This window comes from Falco punctatus (genome assembly GCF_963210335.1).
Source record: "Falco punctatus genome assembly, chromosome: 6".
Classification (NCBI taxonomy): domain Eukaryota; kingdom Metazoa; phylum Chordata; class Aves; order Falconiformes; family Falconidae; genus Falco; species Falco punctatus.
Window position 1 is genome coordinate 40145965 of NC_137585.1, and position 14742 is coordinate 40160706.

The 14742-nt window shown below is 38.2% G+C and overlaps 1 protein-coding gene and 1 long non-coding RNA gene across 2 annotated transcripts in view; one reads left to right on the forward strand and one right to left on the reverse strand.

Moving 5' to 3' along the window:
* LOC308066250 overlaps positions 1 to 14742 on the reverse strand; it is a 600281-nt gene that overhangs the window by 388658 nt on the left and 196881 nt on the right. The gene's annotated exons all lie outside the window — the stretch shown is intronic.
* Positions 1 to 14742, forward strand: part of TMTC2 (transmembrane O-mannosyltransferase targeting cadherins 2) — a 375978-nt gene that overhangs the window by 166378 nt on the left and 194858 nt on the right. The window lies entirely within an intron of this gene.

The window sequence follows — 14742 nt, forward strand, 5'->3', positions numbered from 1 at the left end:
TATCCAAGAGACATTAGCATCCTTCAGACAGTAAGAAGCCATGTAATAAATACCAAGAGGAAGGGTGGATTGTTGTTCCTGGCTTTAAGTTAATTCCACAAAGACAAAACATGCCTGGTGGGGAGGAAGCCTTGTGTTGCCTGCACAGTGAGGTGTCATAGTGGAGTGAGGTATCTGCAAACAGTTCTTGTGCTAGTGTCAAGAAAGGAACATGACAAACTGGCAGGTATGCTGTAAGCTGCAGTATTTACCACTCTACCTTAGGTAGTAGGTACCCTACTGCAGGTTTGTTTTGTTGATGGTGGGGTTTTTTCTTCTTCTTTTTCTTTTTTTTTTTTAAAGAGTTTAAACTGAGCTTGCCGCTAAAATATTGATTTATGTATACAACCTAAACATTTTTGTATATTTCTATTTGCTTTTACTTTTCAGGATTAATTCAGATGCAGTCTTTCAAATCACAGGTTCCAACTGGTTGGATGTGTTGCCTTTATCCTGTGTTTAATGAACAACTGTCCTTTCTGAGTTAGTCCATTTAGTAATAAGAGCTGGGTGAAAATCAGTTTAGAGCAACTGTTATCTTCTTTTAGCAATCTTTTGGGTGCAGGAAAGGTGGAGTGGCAGAACTCAGAGTTCCTGCTGTTCTTGGCAATGCTTTGCTTTCTTTCTTTAAGACCATAAAGAAATGAGCACTTAAAAATTTTTTACCAATAAATAAACAATAATTCTGTTCTAATTGATTTTTATTATTGCCGAGAGGTCCACTGGATTTCTTCCTTGACATTTAGTGAGCAGTCATGCTTTTGTACCCTTTTCTGTTGCAGGAGCCAAATTTAAAGCTTTAGATGTTAGCACTTAATCAACTTTCTAAAGCAGCAGCTCCTAAGCTGCAGTATACGTATATACACACTTGTGTAATTTATGACTGTTGAAAGTGGTAGCTGGCCAGGCTGAAACTGGTACTGCTGGAATTGGCCTGCCAGCCTTTATCGTGGTACGTGGTTAAATTAAAAATGATCCAAATTCAGTCCCTATTGTAGAACACTTTCCTTGCTACTTACTTTTGTTGAATGTTTACAGTCTAAAATATAGAGATGAGGCCATGGATTCCAGAATAGATCTGGTTGACAGCTATTAGCAAGTTCTAAAAACTTTGTTCTCTTTACCTGTATCAATTTAACACTTGCTGTCTTTGAGGGCAACCTTTTATGGTAAAGAGCAGTACCACCAGCAAGAAAATAGAGCAGTAAGCATAGCTTTTGTGTTATGTATGGTAGCAAGTTTGACTCCTATTTTACCCTGCTCATCATTAGGCATAGCATTTTTTCCTTGTGAATGAGTCTTATTTGAGAGAGCTCAGCTATACAGGTAGAAATAGGACACATTGATGTTTTCTTGTCCTATGGAAACCTCCCACAATTTAAAACAAAACAAACAAAGTTTGATGCTTCTGTATGAATGTGTAATTCGTGATTACTTTTGCAGCTCTGGAGTCCAGATTGAGAAACTGATTGTCCTTGGGACTACTGGCAAATGCCAGTTCTGATTTGAACATTCAAAAAATAATTTGTTTCTAATGTCCCCACATCATTGTGGTATTCCTGATTGTATGAGTTGGCTGTTACAGCTTCTTTTTGTGACCTTGGAGAAGTAAGGACAAAAAAAAATAGTTTTTATTTTTTTTTAAGTATTTTATAGTATGGTGACCTGAAGTACTTTCTTTGTTTTCCAATAATTGTCACTGTTATTTCTTGTTTTATTATATTGGACAGTTTGTGTTTTAGTGTGTATTTCTTTTGGCTTTATAACAACATTTAGGTTCTTTATCTTATTATTGTACTTAAACTGCACCCAAAATGTTGCATGACTCATCTGTGGAGGAATACACTTTAAAATATCTCTAGATAAACTCTGTTTTGATGTTTTCCCCCCATTACTTCAATTTTTTATGTTCTTACATCTTGTTTAAAGAGTTAATATCCCAAGGCTGACTGGTGTATGCTAAGATTTGTCTGAACAGTTCCTTTAAATGTTATGGGAGGTCTATAACTGATGGGTGGCCCAAAACCCAAAGTCACTATTCTGTTCCAATAAACACACAAAGAAAGTATGTGCAAGACCTTTAACTCTTACAGGAGCTTGGCTGTGTGCCATGCTTCTGACTTAATGGAATGGCTGATTTCAGGGTTGCCTGGGGCCACAACCACAAATAAGCATATATATCTCTGAGGTCATTGAAACCAATTTTATTATTTTCATAGCTATTGGAAATAAGTCACCTGGCTTGATTTATACATAAAACTGTAGAATATCAGCCCACAGAAATGACCTTTAACTTAAAACTTTCATCTGTTTTGTTGGCCTGTCATATTAAAATATCAGCAGCTTGTGTCTCTAGAAATACTATTTTATTTTTCTCAGTAGTTGGTGATTAAGCATTAAGAGTAAGTTTGGGATTCAAGTTGAATGTCTTCATGTGAAATGATCCTCATATTCAGCACGGCTGCAGTTCGACTTAGTCCAGTTTCCAGGGGTAGGACTTCCAGCGAGTTTGAAAACATGATAGTAAGTTTTTGAGTTTCTGTAGACCAGGGGTCCTCAGACTTTTTAACCAGGGGGGCGGCGCGCAGATGCAGTGGCAGGCAGTCATCTGCGGCTGCTTGGTTTCCCCCCCAACCCCCGGCGAGGGGTTTCTGTAAATACTGGGGGCCGGATTGAGGACCCTGGGGGGCTGTATCCAGCCCGCGGGCTGTAGTTTGAGGACCCCTGCTGTAGACTCACAGTGCCTCTCGTGAGCGAGGAGCTGCCTCTTTTACACTGATTTCTACAGACTTTTATCCTACAAGCTTAGAATTGAGAAGGAACTAGAGGGGGTGCTGAAGTTGATTTGAATGAGGTATGTATGACTGATTACATACAACATCTGGGTAAGTTTTTCTAGAATAGTTGGATAGCAATTATCTTACTAGCTCAGTATTTCTTCAGATTTCATTAAAATAACATGGCAGTCTACATTGGAATCTTTGTACACCTTTGGTGCTACATTGTCTTAGTGGATGGGATGTGCAAGCTGGATAGCTGTATTACTTATTTGCTATACGTCATAATTCATTTCTTAGTGTCTTTCTGTGTACTACACCATTTTAGCAACTTGGGAAATTTATGATGCATATACAGCACTGTATTATTCTAAACAACTAATTTCCTGTGGCAAGAAATAAATCTGAAATTCCCAATTACTTTGTAGCAAGATCAGTGTAGACCTGTAGAAAAAGAAGCACATCTTACAGAGCAGAAACTGCTTATTCCTTATGTTACCCTAGGTTCATTTTATTATGCAGAAATAAATACATCCTGCTGTTTTATATGGTCTGGCAAACTATAATTTTCTTCATTAAACTTTCAGTGGCTTGTAATGCCATGGGAGACAGCAAAGAGGGAGCCTGAGCTCTGAAGAAGTAACCTTCCCCAGCTTTGTAGGTAATAGGTATGCACTGTAGTTTATGTGAAGATTCAGATGGACTGTTGCTCTTTGGTGGGGGAAAAAAAAGGCATTCTACTGCTCTTTCTTAAATGACATATAAAAAATACATACAGATGCGTAGTAGAAAACAGGCTTGGTTCAGGCTCAGCCACATGAAGTTGAAGCTTCTTCTCTCCAAGGTGCATTTTTCTTCTATCCTTATTTGAGAAGCTGAGATATTTGAAGATAATACATTTGCCTTGCCAATGAATGCAACACACAAATACCTGCTGTTTTTCTCCTTTTTTTAGTCTTTCTTTCAGTCTGAAAGTGCTGACTGACCTCTCCAGTCAGTCTCTCTGGTTCAATTGGGTCACCTTCATTGCACTGAGTTGCAGCTGTTTCTCTTAATCTACCCATGATCCCCCCCCCCATATGCTTGAAGTTTCTTCCTACTGTGACCTCAACCAGTCCTCCTTTGAATAGAGAAGGCAAAGTTAGCACTGTCCATTAGCAGTGCTGGAATTTTGAGAGATGACTTAGAATTTCTGTCTTAATAAAAATACTCATGAATTGTTTGCCCACAGACTATTTTTGTGTTTGACGTAACTGCTGAAAGAAGCAAACAACTTTTTTAAGCTTTTTTAAAGCTGTGTTTAAACAGCTTTCCTCTGCAGGTCTTTTTAGGCAGAAGTTACAGCTGTCGTTGTCTAAAGGCCAGAGTTATGAAATACCATAACCTTTTGTGGCACTCAAGTTTCTCAGCTACCAGGAAAAATGCAGTCCTCTGTTGTGCTGCTGTCAGGGATGGTTGGACTTAAATGTTACAGTAGGAAAGTTAAGCCTAGCAGTTAAATATTGGTTTGATCTTCCTGTAGATCTTCAGACCTTCATGGTGGTACTTAGGAAAGTTAAAGCTGCTTAAAAAAATTAAAAGAACCATAATGCCATGTAAATGACTAGTGGAGAAAAGAGCATGCGGTTGGCTAGCTTAGAACTGGAGAGACTTGCAAGTCTGGCAGTTTCGGTTCGGTGTACTTCATCTTGACTGGTCTTAGCTGTAATGGTATTGTCAGGAAGGGTGATCAGGTATGTGATTCTGGTAATGGCTTCAGTTGACCTGAATTGCTGTCTGAGATGGTTTTTACTTACTGCCTGTCTCCCAACAGCTGCTCTATAACATAGAAAGGAACGGTTTCTGTTTGTTTTGCTTTTATGCTTGGATGTCTAAAAAGTCTACTGAAAGGCTATAAAAGCTTATGCCAATTGCAGTTGTTTATAAAACCCTGCTGGTTTCAGTGACATAAATTGGAGGTTATTCCAATACTACCGTGGACTAATGCTAATATAGCAGAAATCAGAATTTGATCCTGTGTGTTCTGATAAGTCAACTAATTTGTCATTTCCTGGCTTTTTAGTTTAATCTTTGACAGCATCCAGTAAAATCCTTGAGAGTATGCTTGGTGTGGACTTGCATATAATGGCAACTGTAAAGCCCATTATTTTTTTTCAAAATAACTGTGATCAGTCCTTTCAATGTCAAACCCAAACTGTTGCCTACTAACCAGATGCTCTTAACCAAGGAATTAAGAGAAAAAAAGAATATTTTAAACACTGCTGTGGTCTCAGATTTTGAATGTTTCACAGTTGCTTCGGCATGTCACAAAACTTGGTTTATTCTAGTAGGTCTCTGCATCTGAATAAGCTACTGAGGCACAAAGATGAATGAAACAAATCAATAAAACTTGTTTCAACCTTTTTCAGTAGTATCAACACCTTCCAAATGGGTGAATGCTAGTCTGCTCTATTAAAGTGTGTTTATGATGGGCATCCCACAGTGCTCCTGTGAAGTTGAAGAGCTGGAAAGGGCATAGTTCATTCATCCAGGACTATGCTGAACAGTCACTCTATTCACTAGAAATGGTGACACACTGTGGGGGCCAAATATTGCTTTTAATTATTTTGAGTTGTTTTACTTTTTGGTAGAATTTAGTTTTCATAAAAATTGGTTTTGGCATAAGTCTTAGCAAGCTCCTCTTGTGTGGGTTTTTTTTGGTTGTGTTTTTTTTTTTTTTTTTTTTTAAAAAAAAACCCACCTTTTTTCTCTGTGAGAAAAAAATTCAGATTATAAAAATGCTTCCAGGAATTTGTCTGACATGCTTATGGCAAGGCCTGAGGATAAAGTCTGACTGTCTATCACAAATGCTTTGTAGCCAGATCTTAGACCCTCTATATATTCTGTAGGAATTTTGCTTTTTAAGAATCTGAGAAGGAAAAGTGCTGCAGTATTTTTAAATTTCAAGCCCTCTGAAAAGATACTTTAAATATTTTGGTTGATCCACTGGTGAGTAAAAGATCATCACAGAGAAATGCAAGCCTTGAGTTTTATCTCAAGTGTATGTTGACGTTTCTTGCTGCTTTTCTCATCATGTTAAGCTTGCTTTGGTTTGTGTTTTCTCAGACCATTTCACTGCAATGGCAGTACATCATCTTTGATTCTTAATCGTGTAGTTGGACTTTGGAGCTGACTCAGAATAAATTAGGTTTTTTTAATCCTCAGGGAGGATTCCCTTGCCCTGCTAATATTATTTAGTATCTGACTATAAACAGGGCTATGACCACAATCACCTGTGACTACATATTAGAGAAATTGGTAAACTGGACTAGGAAGATAGTAATGACTTTGAACACCAGTGGCATCTGTCTGGTTCCTTAGACCAGACTGATTTCAGGAAAGAAAAATTTTAAGGACTGTATTTTCACTTACCACTTTATTTGGAAGTTGCTGATTGAAAATGGTACCTTTTGTAGTCTGTTACTGTGTTTGTGGGCAATCTTGCATGTACATAACTGGGCAATGTTTGAAGGCAGGTATACTAAAAATGGGCAATACTACAAGAAAGAAATACCCAAGAATTCTAGTTTTTTGCCATACAAAATAGTCTTTTAAGGCCTCAGCATCAATATTTGTAAAATATCAAAATACACTTAACCTAAATGGAAAATTCTTTTTCTGTACAATATTGTCTTAAATAAAAGCCCACCCCACAAATCTACTAGCGTGATATCCTTTGGTTTAGAAAACCAATGAGGCTTGTAAAATTGGTGTGTATCAGAACATTATTTTTATGCATTTATGCATCTTATGGTGGGGCTGAAGGAAGGGGAGAGGAGATTTATTTGAGACAGGAGAAATTTGAGTGGGCACAAATTCCAGTTTGTAGTGTGACGGTAGTTCTGTGGATCACGAAATCCAGGGTGGGTCTGCTTTCTGAATCACTTGAACATGATCAATGATAGCTGGGTGTGGGATTGTTTTTGGTTTATGGTTTGTTGTTTTTTTGTTTGTTTTTTTTGGGGGGGTGAGGTGGGTGGGGTGTGCAGGGTTGTCAGGGTTTTTTCCTTTCTCCCCCAGAAGGACATTTGATACAAGTTCTAAAGCAAGTATAATGGTTAAGTTGACCTCTGTGGATATGCATATACCAAATTGTTTGCACTAAATAGATTTTGAATAACACCATTCAGTTAAACCAGTAAAACTTTTAAATTTAGCCAGACCTTTTTTAATGAAGGGTTTTTTTGGTGCTTAAATAGAAGGCTTGAAGAAGGGAACTTACACAAAATAACTCAATGCTTTTCTTTATCCTCCCCCACTACCCCCCCCCCCAAAAAAAAAAAAAAGTGTTCGGATGTTATGCTGTGGTTCAGTAGTTTCTCCTCTATGCATTATTTCTATATTTGTATGTGTATGTGTTACTGCATATTCTCTTCAATGCTTCACCAAAAATAAAAGCCAGAGTGCCACCTCAAAATTCTTTCAGGCTTTTAAATTTAGAATGCACAAGAGACATGAGTTTAGGCATAATTATGTATAATCTCCTTGAACTTTCTGAAAATTCTGTCAAAGAACAGATTGAATGGAGAGGAAAAAAAGGCTATTTTTTTAACTATTCAGCTTCTTTTCCTCAGTATAGTTTGTCACATGCTAAAAAGAACAGAGAAGTGGATAGTCATGGGACTGATATATGACTGATAAACCCTGTTTTATAGTGGTACAGTATGTGTTGCCTCCATTTGCAGATAATGGCTTAAAATGTGTGTGCCTTGGAAAGGCTTTATGTATATTCAGAAGGTGACTTGTCAAAAAAGGTTTAATATCCACACTATTAATCTGGTTAAGAAACTCAACTTGTCTAACTACTGTATTCTTAACCTTAAAATTTCTGTCCTTGTACTGTTGTAGGATGCTTTATGTTGAAATGGCAAAAATTATTTGTTTTATTTATTCAAAGGAGAGTGGGGAAGAGAAATAGCATTCTACTGCAGAACAATAAATCTAATAAGGCCTGCTGGGCCTACTTTTATAATCGAAAATAGATTTGAAAAGGGCAGCAGAGGTTCCGACTATGAGTTCTGACCATGCTTCAGAAGCTGGTATTATGTGTGTAGATATGTAATATACACACACATACATATAAAATAAAAAAAATTATGTATTTTTGGCAGGCGGTAGTTCAGCACTGAAGAACATTTTAAAGAATAACTTTGAATAGGTATTTGAAAGAATATTTTATCAGGTAAATATGAAGTATTTTGAAGTCTTAAAGGAACAGAATTAGCAATTTTATGTTATCTAGTGTAGTCAGGAGAGAAGCTAGCTTATGAAAAAGCTATGAGAATAGCAGAAAGCATTTTCTGATTTAGGTATTTAAGTATTTTTTTCACAATTTTTTTTTTTCAGAGGCTTACTGTACATGCTGTGATGAAGAAACTTAAGGAGCAGACAGAAACACAGGAGCCTTTCTCCCTCTTGTTTTTATCTGCTCCCTCCTGAGAGGAAACTGATGGTATCCCATTGTTCAGCATCAGAAAATATTAATTATTTCTCTCGCTTCCCTCCAGGGTGCTTTTTTTCACCTGTGCATGAATAATCAAATAGTACTATGCCAGGCAGTTGCTCTTAATTAGGGTTTCAAATTTCAGGTAGTCCATCTTTTAGTGTGTGTTTGTATCAGGGTAAAGCTTAAACTGAGAGGGGGTGAGGTACACTTAGGGTTAATATTAAGGCCAGATTCTTTCTGCGTGTGAGGACATCGAAATGAAAAAGGCTTATACTAAAGAGAAAGATACAGTTGAAAGCTTTTATAGTTAGCTGTTCAAATATTTATGTTCCAGGTGGAAAAGATTTTTCAGGCCATCTCAACCTTCTTGCAACCAAAATGTTTTGAACCTTTAGTTACTTAAAGTTTTCAAAGCTCTTTTAGTCAATAAGAAAATCAATACATACAGCATACTTCATTGTGGTTAAGGCAATGCTCAACAGCATTCAGTGTTTTATGTAACTACTGCCACTGCTTCCTTATTTCAAATAACACTGTGCATCTTCAGTTATAAAGGTGTGAAGTATAGAAGTCTCTAGCTGATGGGCTTCTGGATCATAGCCTACTGATGGAGGAAGTCAAACCACAGCTTATAGTCATGCATGGAAACAAAAAAGAAACAAGTTACCTTGCTTATATATCTTCCCCCCCCCCCCCCCGCCCCCCTTCTGCAAATTTGTTGCTTTTTTTTTTTTTAATTCCTTTTAAAGAAATTGTGCAGCTTAGAAAATCTGAGAAAGTCAGCGTATCTTTATACTGTGGTACAAGACCATAACCTTTCTCTGTGATTTTGTTGTTTGTTTTCTGGAGGTTTTTTTATTGTTGTTTAGTTCTTTGTCTCTTCATTTTTGGCAATGGTTGCAGTCATATGAGGGTATAGTTACTATTGTCTCACTCATCCATCTTTTCACTCTGCATGTACTTAATTAATGAAAGTATCACCCAAGAAAGTTTTATGAGTAAAATGCTACTTACGCTTCTGTTCCTTGTGGTTCCTGTTTGTTCTGGTAATAAATTGAAGTTGATTATGAAATTACTGCTATAGGACAGTAATAGTCTGAAAGCTATAAATATTATTATCATTTGTTAATATATTTTCCTGAGGCCCTGTACTAACTACGTATTCAGTTAAAAGCTTTCACTAGCAGTTACATAGGCTAGGAATATCATATTAAAAATACATATTGTCTTCAATGTTTGAGCTCTTGAGTTTGATGCATTCAGGTATTTCTGTACAGTTAGAAAAGGACCATACTACTGGCAGAAATTAACTAGGCACTAGTTTACTAGAACTTTATTTGCCTTATGTAGTATTAGGCTTACCTGTCATTAATTTAAAATACGATTTGAACCTAGTTTTTTGATTCAATCTGATACATATAGTTCTGTTCTCAGAGCCTAGCTAGCAACTCAAGATCCCATCTATCATTTATCTAGTTATTACCCAGTATTTCCTATCTGAAGACAGCTGAGTTATTAGCTATTCCTTAGAGATTCACCTAAGACAATTTGTTCTTGAGAGAAAACTGAAAGCTGCAACTTGAAACCCAGAGGATGCGCAGAATTTGGTCTCCTGCAGGTGTCCCTAGTTGATATACAATATAGAGATTTTTTTTTTTGAGAAGTGGCATGAATAAAACTACTGCCTGCTAGATTTGTAGATAAATTCCACTTTCATAACAGTTGAGACGAGTGAACTTTAATACAGAACATGTAAGACATAATTGCCACCAGAAATCTACTAAAATGGCTAATAGTTCCCTTGAGTCTATAATTAAACATTTAAATGAATGTGTTCTCATGTACTTATGCTTATTACTTTCTGAAGACATCTCTATGCACTAGATAGTATTTTCTGATTTTTTCCTTCTCCTATCAATACAGACTACATGTACATTGCAGTGTGCGAGCAAGTATGAGAGTTGTCCACAGTATGACAAACTCTACTTGCCTGCTTTCTGACCACACACCTGCCTAAAAGATAGCTTGTAATTTGTTTGGAGGGCTGAATCAGCTGCTGTACATTTTGGGGATGTTTGTACTTCAAAATTAGGCTCTGTCTATGTTTTTAGGCTTGTTGTCCCTACAAGTAACATATAATCTTCAAAGCATCCTTAGGATGACTCACTAAGATCCATGGTAAAAATACTCTAGAGTGCTTTCCCATTGCTATTTATGAAAAAGGAGTAAATGGGTAGTATTCAAAAATGATCTTGAGAGAAACAACAAAGAACCTCCAAGTAGAGACTTGCCAGTCCATCACTGCCTGTCTATTTTGTGTGAGAGGGGGCTGGTCAATGGCTTCCTGTATACACATTTGGGAGTTCTCCTTTTTCTTTAAAATATGTTCTCTACTTCAGATGCTGATGTTCATTTTCAGCATATGGGGACCATTAGCAATACTGAAGCTGGACATAAGGCTTAACGTGTTAAATCACTTTAGAACGTTGCATCTGTTTTTTTTTTTCCTATTGTTAACACCTGGATCAGTTTAGCACTAGTGCAGAAGTTTAGGACATATATAGCTGTTAATTTTAAAAACATCTGGGATTTTTTGTGTGTGTATGCATCTATATGTGCATGCGTGAACTGCTGGATCTCTGGTATTATTGAGTTTGATGATGTGTACTGACCTAGGCAACCAAGTGGTTTATGGCAGGAGGCAGAAAGATTCTTTCAAATGGAATAGAAATTGTGATTGTGCCTTTACAGCTTTTGTCTTTCTCCAGACTCCATTTCTGAAGAACTGATAGGTGACTCTGATTCCTTTTTCCTCCCCCTCTCAAACCCATCCATTTGTAAGATACCCTGCTCTCTGGTATGCGTGAAATGGGCAGGCATTAAAAATTGAAGAAAGCAAGTTCCCTGGCTGAGTCTGCAACTGTTATCTGAGGCTGCTTGAAAGTAAAAATGCCAATCCTGTTGGAGCTTTGAAAAATGGCTTTCCCTGGTGACCTGCTGCCTTTTAGTGAGAGCAGAGTTTACAGCTCTGTTTAAGAGCGGTGAGTGCAGTTGCAGAGTTTCTCTTGTTATGCCCATTAGCAAGATTGGACTAATCTGCGGGATGTAACCTGAAGGTAAACTGTGAGTGAAGGAGAAGACAAGGCTAATAAGGCATTTTGTAGTTTCCTTTATCCTAGAGTCTTTCCCAGAGCCAGCAATTAATATTATTTTCTGTCTGCGGAGAGCCCGGGTAGCTGCCAGCGCAGGAGGCTTTACAAAGGAGACATCAGCACTACCTGCCAGGCTGCAAAGAGGGACTGCTTTCAAAGTCACCATTGAAATTGGCGACTGAGCATCAATGCTGCAGCAGAGTTAACAGCATGTTAATTCAGTAATTAAAGAAAATCAGGGCCTTGTTCCATCTGGGAGCAGGGCAGCCAGGGGCAGGGGGCAGCAGTCCAGGGGAATTGGGCACCTTTTTGGGGCTGAGGCCAGGCCGGGACAGGGGCCCGTGGGTGGCCCTGGCTCAGTGGGCCCATGGCCGGGCCGGGCTGTGGGAGCTGGAGACCGGCCCTGCTGGGGCATCGCTGGGGTAGGGGCTGATGGCCCCGGGGGGCTGCCATGGGGTCCTGGGCCATGGGCAGGGGGGGAGCCTCAGGAGGGAGTTCAGGCCTGTCAAGGCTTGTTAGTGCTCTCAGGGCCCTGAAGAGCAATTTAGTACTATTTATATTTATTCTTTTATTTTATTAGGTACAGAACTTCTATTTCTCTCCCCTTCACAAAGGTAGACATTTCACTTCATGTTTTCCTTGCCAGCCAGGCTGGGGGTGTGGGTGGACACAGCCATGGTTATGTGTGGGCTGGACTCAGCCCACGGGCTGTAGCTGTCTGACCTGCAGCAGAGGTGCTCGGGGTGTTGTCCTCAGTGTTATGAGACCTTGCTCACTTTCACTTTTGAGGGCAAAATGACACAGAAATGCCTGGCGCCAGTATCTCAGGTGCTTGTATTCCTGCATCCTCCTGCACAGTCAAGTCTAATGTTGTCTGAGTGTGGTTTTTTTATACAATTAGCAAGCAACCTACCCGAGACTTGCTTCTTTGCTGTAGGACGTCTACCTTCGCTCTTGTATTAGGCTTTTCTAATATCCCAAAACATTAGCTGGATTTCTTTTTTCTTTTACTTTTAAACGTTTAGGGAAAAAAAAAAAAGAAAACATATGGAAAGAACTGTTAACTTTATTTAAAATTTTAACTCATGCAACATTTGACCTGACTGAACCACTGAGAAAGCTGGAACTGGCAGCTTCTGTATTTTTCATGCTGACTGGCAGGGACTAGAATCTGTTGCCTTTACACACATGAGAAGCTAGGAGTATTTCAGAATTGCCTGCTGAAATCTGTACCCACATACTTAGTGATCAATACTGTGTCTTCAGGGCTTCCTTTAGATATTTTTTGTTGTGGTGGTGTGGGGTGGGGTTTTTTTGTTTTGGTTTTTTTTTTTTTTTTTTTTTTGTTTGTTTGTTTTGTTTTTTTTTTTTAAATTTCATGTAGACTGAACAGGAAAGGATCAGGGTTGCATCAAACTTGTTGCTAAGGCTGTAAATAAAATTTAGCTGAATTAATGCCTTCAGAATGTACAACATGTTTCTGTAGGATTTGGAGAAAAGCAGTTTACTTTTGTGTGGAATATTCGTATTTGACTATACTGCATGAAAACGATAGGCTTAGAGGGAGAAGGCTGGTCTCTTTTTAACGAGTGTAGCAGCATAGTGTGGAGCTGTTTTATACATATGTACTGATAGCTGTAGTTCCATCTTTTTTTTAAATTAGTTGCATGGCTTCAAGTATTGGAAATGGTGACGTTTGCAAAAGATACAGGAAAAGCTACCATTTCCTGGGAGCAACCTGTGCACCATCTAGGCTGCAGCAGAACTCTCTGCCTCAGGAGAAGGTAACTCTGCTGGCAATATTACCACCACTTATTTTCTCAGTATTTCCCCAAGAAAAAAGCAGGCTTGCGGTTCAAGTTCTCAACTCTAAACCCTGACATTTGATAACCATTCTTAGCATTTGGGAGCCTGTAGTCTAAATTTTTTTTTTCTCAGAGAAAGGACTGGACTCTTTCTAGATTAACACCTGCTTTATTCTTGCCGAATTCCTAGTTTTTCTGATAGTAGTTCTGAGAGTGATACTACAAACTGGAATCACAGAGGAACTGGATTTCAGGAAAGGACTACACAGAAGGACAGGATAAATAATGTGAAAACAAAGTTTTCTATCAATGTTCTTTTGTGACTGGACTAAAATGAGAAAAATGTGTGTGGGGTTGGGAAAACAAATACAAGCAACCTGATCCACTGCATAAGCGGAAGTCAAAATTAAAATTTTCAAATGTACTAGAAAGCATCATCAGATCTTTAAAGGATTTAAGCTGACCTCTCCATAACCTCCATATGCTCAGAGACAAAAGGACATGCTGAGAGGAAGCCTGTCTGAAAGCATTACAGCAATGTGCTCTGGACAATGGAATTGCTGATCTGCGTGGTATTTGCATGGAGATTCTGTGGCATAGTGTATCAGCCTTTGAGCAGTTTTCTTTACAGAACAAGACAACATTCCTGAAACTAATACCATAAAAAATGAGTTTTGGATATAGGTTCCAAGGGAATGGAGAATACGAGGGGAGTCTTGGAGGATGAATGAGAGTAGTGCATTTGAAATGCAGGCCTTAGTTTCACACCAGTTTTTTTTTTTATTCGTCATCTGAATTGAAGAATTGTTAATCATGGGAAGATATTTATTGGAAAAGCAGAAAGAGAGAATGAGTAAAGAATTAAATATAAATCATACCTCTTTAGTATTTTTAATAGAAGAGTCTTGAGCTGGCTGGAGTCTTAATTACGCTGGTAAAATAAATGCTAAGTTAAGCTCAGTAGTAACAGCAATGTATCTTTAAATAATTGCTTAAATACGCTTTGGCTATGAAGGCAAGTAACTAATTAAATTCTAGTCATCTTTTTGCACTAAGCAGGTCTCACACCTTCTCCCACAGCATAAATTTTAAATGCAAATGATTGCATTTGTACGAACACTATAGGGGACAGATTTTTACAGTACCAAATTAGACATGGAGACTGCTAATGGCTGGCACCAGTCCTTGCTGGGGTGGTTGGAAACATAAATGCTGAAAGCTGCAGCATTGTTTTTTTTTCCAACCAAGCTGACACAGATTTGAATTCATAAGCTAATACAACACAAAAATGTTTTTTCTTCAGTTGTAAATCTAAGAAATTTAAAGAGAAGGTATATTTTCACCTGTAAAATATTCTGCTGTCTGCCTCCAGCAAGGCGTTAGCAGAAAATGTTGTCAGTCAAAATATGCATGAGACAGTTGTGGGAGTGCTCCGTACAGCACCAGAGACTTGCATGCTCCTACGAACTCCTGTATTTATTGTT